Source organism: Balaenoptera borealis (assembly GCF_965194805.1).
Source record: "Balaenoptera borealis genome assembly, chromosome: 19".
Classification (NCBI taxonomy): domain Eukaryota; kingdom Metazoa; phylum Chordata; class Mammalia; order Artiodactyla; family Balaenopteridae; genus Balaenoptera; species Balaenoptera borealis.
The window spans coordinates 12,408,381-12,416,939 of record NC_138878.1 but is presented as its reverse complement, the minus strand read 5'-3'; the positions used below and the strand labels follow the sequence as shown (position 1 = coordinate 12,416,939).

Sequence of the window (8,559 nt, the reverse complement as noted above, 5' to 3'; positions counted from 1 at the left end):
CGCGAGCCCGGCCTTCTGGGAATCGAGATCTCCCATCCCCCTCTCCTCTCTTGCGCGGTAGAATTCCTGAGCCTTGGCGAAACTACAAAGCCCACAAGCCCTAAGGCTCACGCGCTATCTTCTGGAAGTAGTAGTTCTGGATGCCGGACACTCCTAGCGGCCCGGCGCAGGCTGGACTCCATATCCCAGCATGCCCAGGGGTGTGAAGGAGGAGGTGGGAGGGGACAGACCAGGAGGATGTGAATGGGGAGGGGGCAGTTGCCCCCCTGCCCCCACCCTTCCCTTCCAGCCGGGCTGGGGTGGGGGGAGGGGCCGGGCTGAGGCGGCGGCGGCGGCTCGGCTGCTCGCTTGGGGAGGGCACGGCCGGCAAGGGCGGGACTGGCCCGCTGCGGGCGGACTGGGGAGCCGCGGAGATAACGGGTCCAGACGCTGGCGGCGGCGGCGGCTTTCTCTGCACGGGCGGAGGCGGCAGCAGGAGCGGCGAGTATGGCCCGCGCGGCGCTCGACGCTGACTGAGGTGCGCGGGCGGGATGAGGGCGGGCGGGATGTGGGGCGCCCCGGGCCCCTCTCTGCCCCGAATCCCCTCTGCGCGGGCAGCTGGCTCGGCCAGCGGCCCACACCCGCCCGGTCCACCCCGGCAACTTCCCCTGGGTCGGGGCGCTGGGCTCCCCCGTGGGGGCGGGGGTCCACTTACATTGGCCTCAATCCCCTTTCCCCGCTTTCTGCTTCTGCACCTCCAGCCGCTCCCACGCGTGGCTGTTCCGCTCCTTGGCGGCAGCCCGCAGCGCCAGCCCCAGCCCTGGGAAGCGCTCCGTGCCCCAGTCCCGACTTCAGTCCACTGCCTAGTTCGCACCGCCAACCCCCGCGCGCGCTCCTGGCCTGTGCACTACTGAGAGACCCCTGCCCCGCTCCTGTTGGCCGAAGGATGTCTCTGCACCATCAGCGCCTCTCTCCTCTTTCCCCTACCTGGCACTGCCCCCTAGCCACCCACAATGGCCCAGTTCTCTCTGATGAGAACTAACAGCTTGACCTCCTTCCCACTTTGGAGAAACTGAGGCTTGGCACAAACCAGGAACTTGGCCAAGTCCATGCCCCAGTCCTGTGGGGCTGGTCTGAGCCCATGTCTTGGCATGGAAGAGTCATTTCTTTCCTCCAGTCATTCCTAGGTGACGGGACCAAACTTTCCAGCTCCCTGCTGCAGCTCTGGGCTGAGCTCACTTTAGTCTCCCCTTGGGCTTTCTCCCACTTCTGTTTCCCCCTCCTCCTTCCTTTATTTCACTTCTGGCCTACTCTGCCTGTAGGGTCACCCACCTATTGCTCGTTTAGTCAAGTTAGCCTTTTAATTTTTATTTCTTGCCAACTGCATCCATCTCCCATCCCGCATCTTACTCTACAGTGCTTTATAAAGCACTGTAGAACAGAGTCTAAGGTGGTGTTGGGGGGAAAGGGGAGAGAGAGGGGCTGGTGGTGGAAAGGGAGTGGCAGCCTCTTTCAACCAAAGCTGCTGAGGGGGGATCAGGGCACTCTGGGGTCCCTGGGTGAGTCAATCCTAGCCAGTAACGCACACTCCCATCTTGTCTTTGGGACAGTTGTCTGGAAGCTGGTTGGTCATCCCTTCCTCTTATTATGTCTGATGGACTCCAGCGTCCCCCTGAGATGGAGGGAACCTCCTACATTGGTGGAGATGGCGGTGTAAGAGGAGTCTGGGAGACCACACCCCTAAGCCTCATCTTGCTTCTGCTGCTAACTTTGGAGGGGCTTGCCGGTTCAGAGAAGGATGGCTGCTAGGTGCCTTGAGCTCTTTGTGGAGGAAGATGCAGTGACTGTAGGTGGTGATCTCAAGTTTAGTCGTGGTGTTCAGGATTTGAAGGAAAGAGAGAGCCAGGGCTCAGAGAGGTGGCACAGACTTGCGTGTATAATTCAGTTTTTTGTTTTCAGTTTTTTGTCTTCCTTCGGTAGATTTGCCTATGGGTCACCCCTTCTTAGCCCAGTCTTCAGTTTCCCAGTGGGAAGTTGGGGGAGGGAGGGAAATCTATGAGCCATCAGGAAGGCAGGCTCTGGGAGTTCCACTGGGGTCCTGAATGAGCAATCTTGATCTGAACCAGATGGTTCTCTGCTTCAGTACCCCTCTCTCATCCCTCCCCCTTGGCTGTGAATAGGACGCCTTTAACCTTGTAACTTGAGAATGGAGGAAGGGAGGCCAGGGGGCCAACTGTCTGTGTGCATGTTTATGTCTGCATCTGCAGTCACGTGCCAGCTTGCCAGGGACCTGAGGGAGTGACCCTGCACGGGAATGCGGTGTTGTGATGTGCTGTGGCATGCTCACAGCTCTCTAGGAACTTTCTGAGCCCAAACCCTAGATAGTGCCAATTTCCAAGGTGCTAAGAACCACTTGGTATGGCCTCATGGGCTATTTCCCCATGAGCCAAATCTCTGGACCTGAAACATGCCTCAGGGTGAGGATCACTCTTCTTCAAAAAACTACCTGCAATTATGAGGAGCCCAGAATAGAAGCATGGGGGGACCGGTTTCCCAGAACTGGAGTTCTCTTTTTCCGCAGTCATGGCAAGAGAAGATCTGAGGGGTGGAGTCTGGCGAGAGGGATGGGAAGCTGATTCCGTTGCTTTGTTCTATACCCCATCCTGCCTTGTGTATTTGTGTACTTGATTTTGACCGCCATTAAACTATGGAAGTTCTTCAGACGTGTCCTCATTTATGAAATATCACCACCCGGCTTGGTCCTTGGCGCATAGTAGGTGTTCAGTAATTTGAGTTAAAGTGGAGAGTCTTGCAGTTAAAGGGCAGGATTTCTCATACTTGATCAGACATCAGAATCCCCCTGGAGAGCTGTTTAAAGCACAGCTGGCTGGGTCCCACTCCCAGAGTTTTCTGGTTCAGGCAGTCTGGGTGGGGCCTAGGATTTGATTTGATTTCTGCCCAGTTTCTTGGCCATAACACTTGAGAACCACTGGTTTGGGTCCATGACAGTTGCTTGGGTGATTAATCCAGGCAGATTGTAAAGTCTTTTTTTTTTTTTTAAATAAATTTATTTATTTATTTGGCTGCGTGGGGTCTTCGTTGCTGCACGTGGGCTTTCTCTAGTTGCGGCGAGCGGGGCAACTCTTCGTTGCGGTGCGCGGGCTTCTCATTGTGGTGGCTTCTCGTTGCAGAGCACGGGCTCTAGGCGCGCGGGCTTCAGTAGTTGTGGCTTGCAGGCTCTAGAGAGCAGGCTCAGTAGTTGTGGCGCACGGGCTTAGTTCTGTGGCATGTGGGATCTTCCCAGACCAGGGCTCGCACCCGTGTCCCCTGCACTGACAGGCGGGTTCTTAACCACTGTGCCACCAGGGGAGTCCCCAGATGTAAAGTCTTAAGAGAGATTTCCTCCTACCGTGCTTCCCCACCCAGGCTTGTTCTGGCAGCTGCCCTGGATTAGCCTTTTCCTTCCATTCTCATGCTGCCCAGTGTTGGCTAGGTTGATGGTAGGGGTGACTTGTGGGGCCTGAGCTCCCAGTCCCCCTGTAACCACATAGCAGACACTGCCCTATGGCTATTTGAAAGAAGGCCCCACAAAAGCAGGACATTTAGCCCCCAGGGCTTTGGAAAAGAGGTGGCTGCGTGGCCATGGAGAAGCAGACGCCAAACTAGGCACTCATCTGCCCTGTCCCTCAGAACGAGCAGGCTGGGGTGCTGGCCATGCTGCACACTGGACGGGATGGCTGGGAACCTCTGAAATTTAGAAAAACAGGAGGAACCCCTTACATTGTGCTTTTACGTTGCCAAGCATTTTCCACCTATTGTTCTTTAGGAGGTTGATAAGGCAGATGTAGACATAGGCGGGGTTACTGAGAAACAGAGAGATGCACTGTGGGTCACACAGCAGGCCCAGGGCTCCTGATTCCAACCCTCTGATGGAGCATCTACTAAACCAGTCGCTATGAACAGTTGGAATAACGGCTGCAGTTCCCTGAGCGCGTATTCCTCACCAGTCGCCGGGCTAGATGCTTTCACACGTCAGCTCGTCAGATACTCACAGCAGTGTTGTGGAGTCGGCATTGTTGTCACTCTTTCATAGAAGAAGCACTGAGCCTTACAGAACTTATGAGACTTGCCCAAGCTCAGACAGCTGGTAAGTGGAGGATACGGAAGTCAGACTCAGGCCTTACCCACAGCACACCCTGTGCTCTGTGTCACTCACTGTCTGTCTTGCCCAGAAAACCTGTAATTGTCCTCTGGGTTGTCTGCCCCCAGAGCCTGGTGAATTTTACTGAGCCTGGAACTATGCCGGGTGTTGTGGAGGAGAGAATGACCAAGTCACTGTCCGCTGGGAGGGGGATAAGACAGGTACACTAGTGTCCACAGTGGAAGGCAGAAGGGGCAGCCAGCGGCTTGTGGGTTTAAAGGAGGCGGAAGTCATCCGCGTAGAGGGTTCAGAAGAGGCCTTTGGGTTGGGCCCTGAAGGGGCAGGTAGAGTTCCAGCAGTGCCTACAGGCTGGAGAGTGTGCAGGCCAACAGGTGCAGAGAGAGGCCATCATGGCACTTTTAGGGAGTTTTCCCTTTTGGTTGGAGCATAGGAGAGGTATTTCAAAAAGCAGTGAGAAGATCCTGTTTGGTTACAAGCAACAGCTTGGCTGATTTTGGCAGGAAAGGACTTCATTGGAGGGCTATGGGAACTCCTAGAATCTGAGGGATGACTCAGGACCCAAGTCCCCTCCAGGGTCTTGGAGTGGATAAGGCAGGAGCCAAAGGCCAGCCTCTTCAGGGTACTTCTGTCGCCAGGATAAATCTGTTCCAGCTGTGCTCTGTAATTTTGTCACCACAGCTTGGGAGTCATATCCCAGGGAGGATATGTCTCTTTGGCCCAGGCTGGGCCATGCTCCTTCCCTGGCCAGGGAAGGGCTGGTGGCATGGTAGGCAGTCCCCCCAGACTGTATCCAAAAGCTGAAGTCCCCAGAAGAAGTGGCAGTGGGCACTGCAAGAGATCAGTCCAGCAAGGTGCTCAACGAGGACTCGAATCGGCAGACAGCAAAGAGAGGGCTTGGTTCTGAAAGGTTTCTGAGCAGGCAGAGGGCAGGCTGGCAGCAAGGTATGGCTGGGTCATAAGGGGACAAGAAAAGAAGGGAGGGAGGAAACGGAAAACTAGGTAGGGTCCAGGTGAGACGTAATGAAGGCTGGAACTTGGCAGTAGAAATGGAAAAGAAGGGACTGATTCTAGAGAATTGTGAAAGTAGATATTTTCTGGAACAGACACTTGATTGGCTAGGGTTTGACACTTAATTGCTTGGGTGATGAGGTTGGTTCCTTTAGCTGAAATGGGGCAGTCAGGAGGAGAAAGAGTTTGCAGGAGATGATGTGTCTTTGCTTTGGAGGGCTGCATGCAGGGTGCTCACAGCACACATGGAACCCTGGTGAGCTCGTTACTCCTGACTCCATGCTGCCTGAGGTTTGGGGCCTCAGCCCTGAGGAGTTGGGGCCCCAAAGCTTCAGGGGCCCAGTACATCCTGAAAGCAGCTGGGGCTTTCTTGTCCACGCTCAACATGCTACATCTCTTCTGTCTCCACACTTCCACCTGGGTGGCCTTCTTCCTCCTCCTTCCCCTTCCCCACTCAGTTCCCATGCCCCAAATTCCCCCACCACGTGTTCCCAATACCTGAGCCCTTACCAACTAAAGGACCTGGCCCAGCTCTCTGGGGACTTTAGATTTTCCTCCCTTTCTGCTCAGAATGGTTGTTAATAAGTCCTCACTAACTATTAGGGCAAACATCTCCAAATGACATTTTGCAAGGAGAGGGTCTGAACTTTGCCTGCTATCTGGGGACAGCAGGCTTTTCCTCCAGTTAGGTGGGGCTCACCAGGGACGCCTGTGTGTTTCCCTAAGCAGCCATTCTAGAGCACTTCTTGGTGCTTATTCATAAATCATTATACAGCATGTTGTCAATCACACTTTCATGTTGCCATTGCAGATCTCTCCTAAGGCCCCAGGGCGTAGGCTGGGCTTTGGGCCACCCGAACTTTGTAGCTGAGAACTGGGGAAGTTTCCTCCTACAGGAACGGGAGGGAGGGGACAGGGTCCTCCCTGGGGTGGGGCAGGAGGGGCAGTGCTGAAGAGTACTTATCTCCACAGATTCTCAGAGAGAAGGTCATCTTCTGGGGTGAAGAGGACTGTTCCCCTCAGTCAGAGCTGTTAGCATTCAAATATAAGTGATATTTGGTCACCTATGAATGCAGTGCATTCCACCATGTACAGTAAGGTGAACCAGGGACAAGAGAAATCAAGAGAAAAATGTAACTTTTCTTTATTTTGATGTCAGTGGTAAATTTGTATTTGTGAAATAATAACATTAAAACAAAACAAACAGTTCTGCTCTCAGTTGTTGAAAAACATCCTCAAATGGCTTCTTCCTTCAAGGGGATGTGTCTCTGCAAATGAGGAAGTCCAGAGAGGGAAAGAGGTTGACTGACATCACCCCACTGGCTGCTGACGTGGGAGGGGAGCCGGCAGCACACGCATCTCCTGCCTGGAGGGGCGTCGTTCTCTGTCCTGCAGTCCTCTGTTTCTCACCTCTTGCTAGTTTATCACCTTTGCCCATTAGCATCCTTTTTCCTTTTTTCTCCTTCTCTTCCTCTCTAGGATCAGGGAGGGAAACATACCAGAGGGACACAGAAAGCAGCCCTGCTTCTGTGCAGTTGAGGCATGAGGCCCGTCCTGCTCCTGAAAGGGGGCTTGAGGGAGGGCAGAAGACCCTGAGGTGTTGGGGCATGACCCAGGGACCCCAGAGGGCAGCCCTCACCCTTTCTCTCTGAATCCTTCTGCTGTAAAGTCCTAGCACAGCAGGCAGGCAACAGTCTCCCAGCTTGAGCAGGTCTGCAGCCTTCTGAGGAAGAAAATCAGCAACAAATGCGAACAGCTAATTGGTCTAGAGGGAACCGTTCTGGTGAGGAAGAATCAACAAGTTGTTAGTGTGGCTGAAGGGAATTCAGAGAGGCTGGAGTGGGTAGTGAGAGGGGAAGTTGAGGTGGATTGTAGGAGGAGGCACAAGTGAGGGAACTGAGGGCGGGAGTGGGGATTCCCCCTCCCCACTCATGTCACCTCCCACAGCTCCACCCTGCTCCTTCACTCCCACTCCTTCCTTCCTTTTTTTTTTTTATTGACATGTAATTGACATATAACCTTAGGTCAGTTTCCGGTGTACAACATAATGATTCCATATTTGTATACACTGTGAAATGTCTGCAAATGAGTTAACATCTGTCACCATGCATAGTTACCACCTCCTTCCTTCCTGGTGGGGAGGGTCCCTTTGGGTTTGCAAGGGACTCTCCCCTGACCTGTCAGTGGAGTTCCCTCCAACCCTCATTCTCACCCAAGTTCAGTTGAAAACAAAATACCTCTTTTGATACTGATGGTAAACTGGAACCAGAGTCAGGAGGAAACAAAAGTCTCTGTGGCCCGGTGCTGAGTCCTCTGGCCGAGCAAGTGGAACAGACAGCAGCCGGAGGGACTGAGGCTGTGCGGGAAGGCAGGGGAGGGGCGAGAGCCCCTGAGCTCCCAGTTCCTGTCTCTTGGGTTTTCTAGGGAACCATCTGAGTCTGAGGCGGCCACAAGGGAGTTTCCAGGGGTTGGCCTTCTCTCTGTTCCGTCCTGTCCCAGAGGGCTTTGTATTTCCCTGAACCCACACCTGTGTAGCTTCTGGCTGATTCCTGGGGTTTCCAGCATAGCTCAGGAGGAAACCCCAGATACCACAGGTAGAGGGAGATGGGAAAGCCCGAAGGGGGTTTGGAGAGGCATGGGAACCCTGTTCAGGCTCTTCCAGTATCGGGGAGCCAACGTTGGCACTTCCTTAGAGAGGAAGATGCTGTGAAATGGGAGCAGGGCAAGCAGTTTATGTCAGGGAGGTCCAGCCCAAGGCCACAGTGGCAGCTGATGGATGAAGGGGTTTCCTCAGTGCCTGAAAAGCAATTCACGCTTGACCCTAAAGCAGCAGTGGATAAATGTGAGTTCAGATCTCTCAAGTGGCATTTCCTGTGATTAACACAGAAGATACCTCACCCCTCTTTACACCTGGTTGAGATATTTCACAAGGTGTCTTCTTCCACCCATGCTGCCCACCCGCCATGCCAGCAATTCCTGCCCATCCTGGATCTGTGGGCCTACCCTGCCATTCATCCTGTGCAAAACAGGAAGAGGAGCCAGCAGACCCTCTGTTGTCTGCCACTGTGGCCAGGGTGGGGGCCTGGCCTGAATGAGAGCCTCAGGGCAGGGCTATTTGGCTCTTCCAAAGAGGAAGCAGTTTGTTTGGTCAGGGGGCCCCGATGATTTTCATAGTCCAGGGCCCAGTCTGGCTGGGTGTATACAGGATTCTCACTGTCTTACTTACGCGCAGGGGGTTTGGTGCTGTGTGACCCAGGGCAAGTCGCTGCCCCTCTCTGGGCCCCAGAGTCCTCATCTGTAAATAAAGAATTTAAAGACCTGTTCAGGAATTTGCTCTCAAATCGTCTGGTAGACCTGACAGAGGAATGCCGTATCCTGAGTGAGGAGGTAGTGCTGGGGCCCAGGATGCC

The 8,559-nt window shown here is 54.2% G+C and overlaps 1 protein-coding gene across 3 annotated transcripts in view; it reads left to right on the top strand.

Annotated features, from left to right (window-relative positions):
• Nucleotides 1-275: 275 nt before the first annotated feature.
• Nucleotides 276-8,559, top strand: part of ST3GAL2 (ST3 beta-galactoside alpha-2,3-sialyltransferase 2) — an 84,390-nt gene continuing 76,106 nt past the window's right edge. For all 3 annotated transcript variants that reach the window (XM_082369973.1, XM_082369975.1, XM_082369974.1), the window contains exon 1: nt 276-517. The gene's annotated coding sequence lies outside the window, so the exon portion shown is untranslated. The remainder of the gene's footprint in view (nt 518-8,559) is intronic.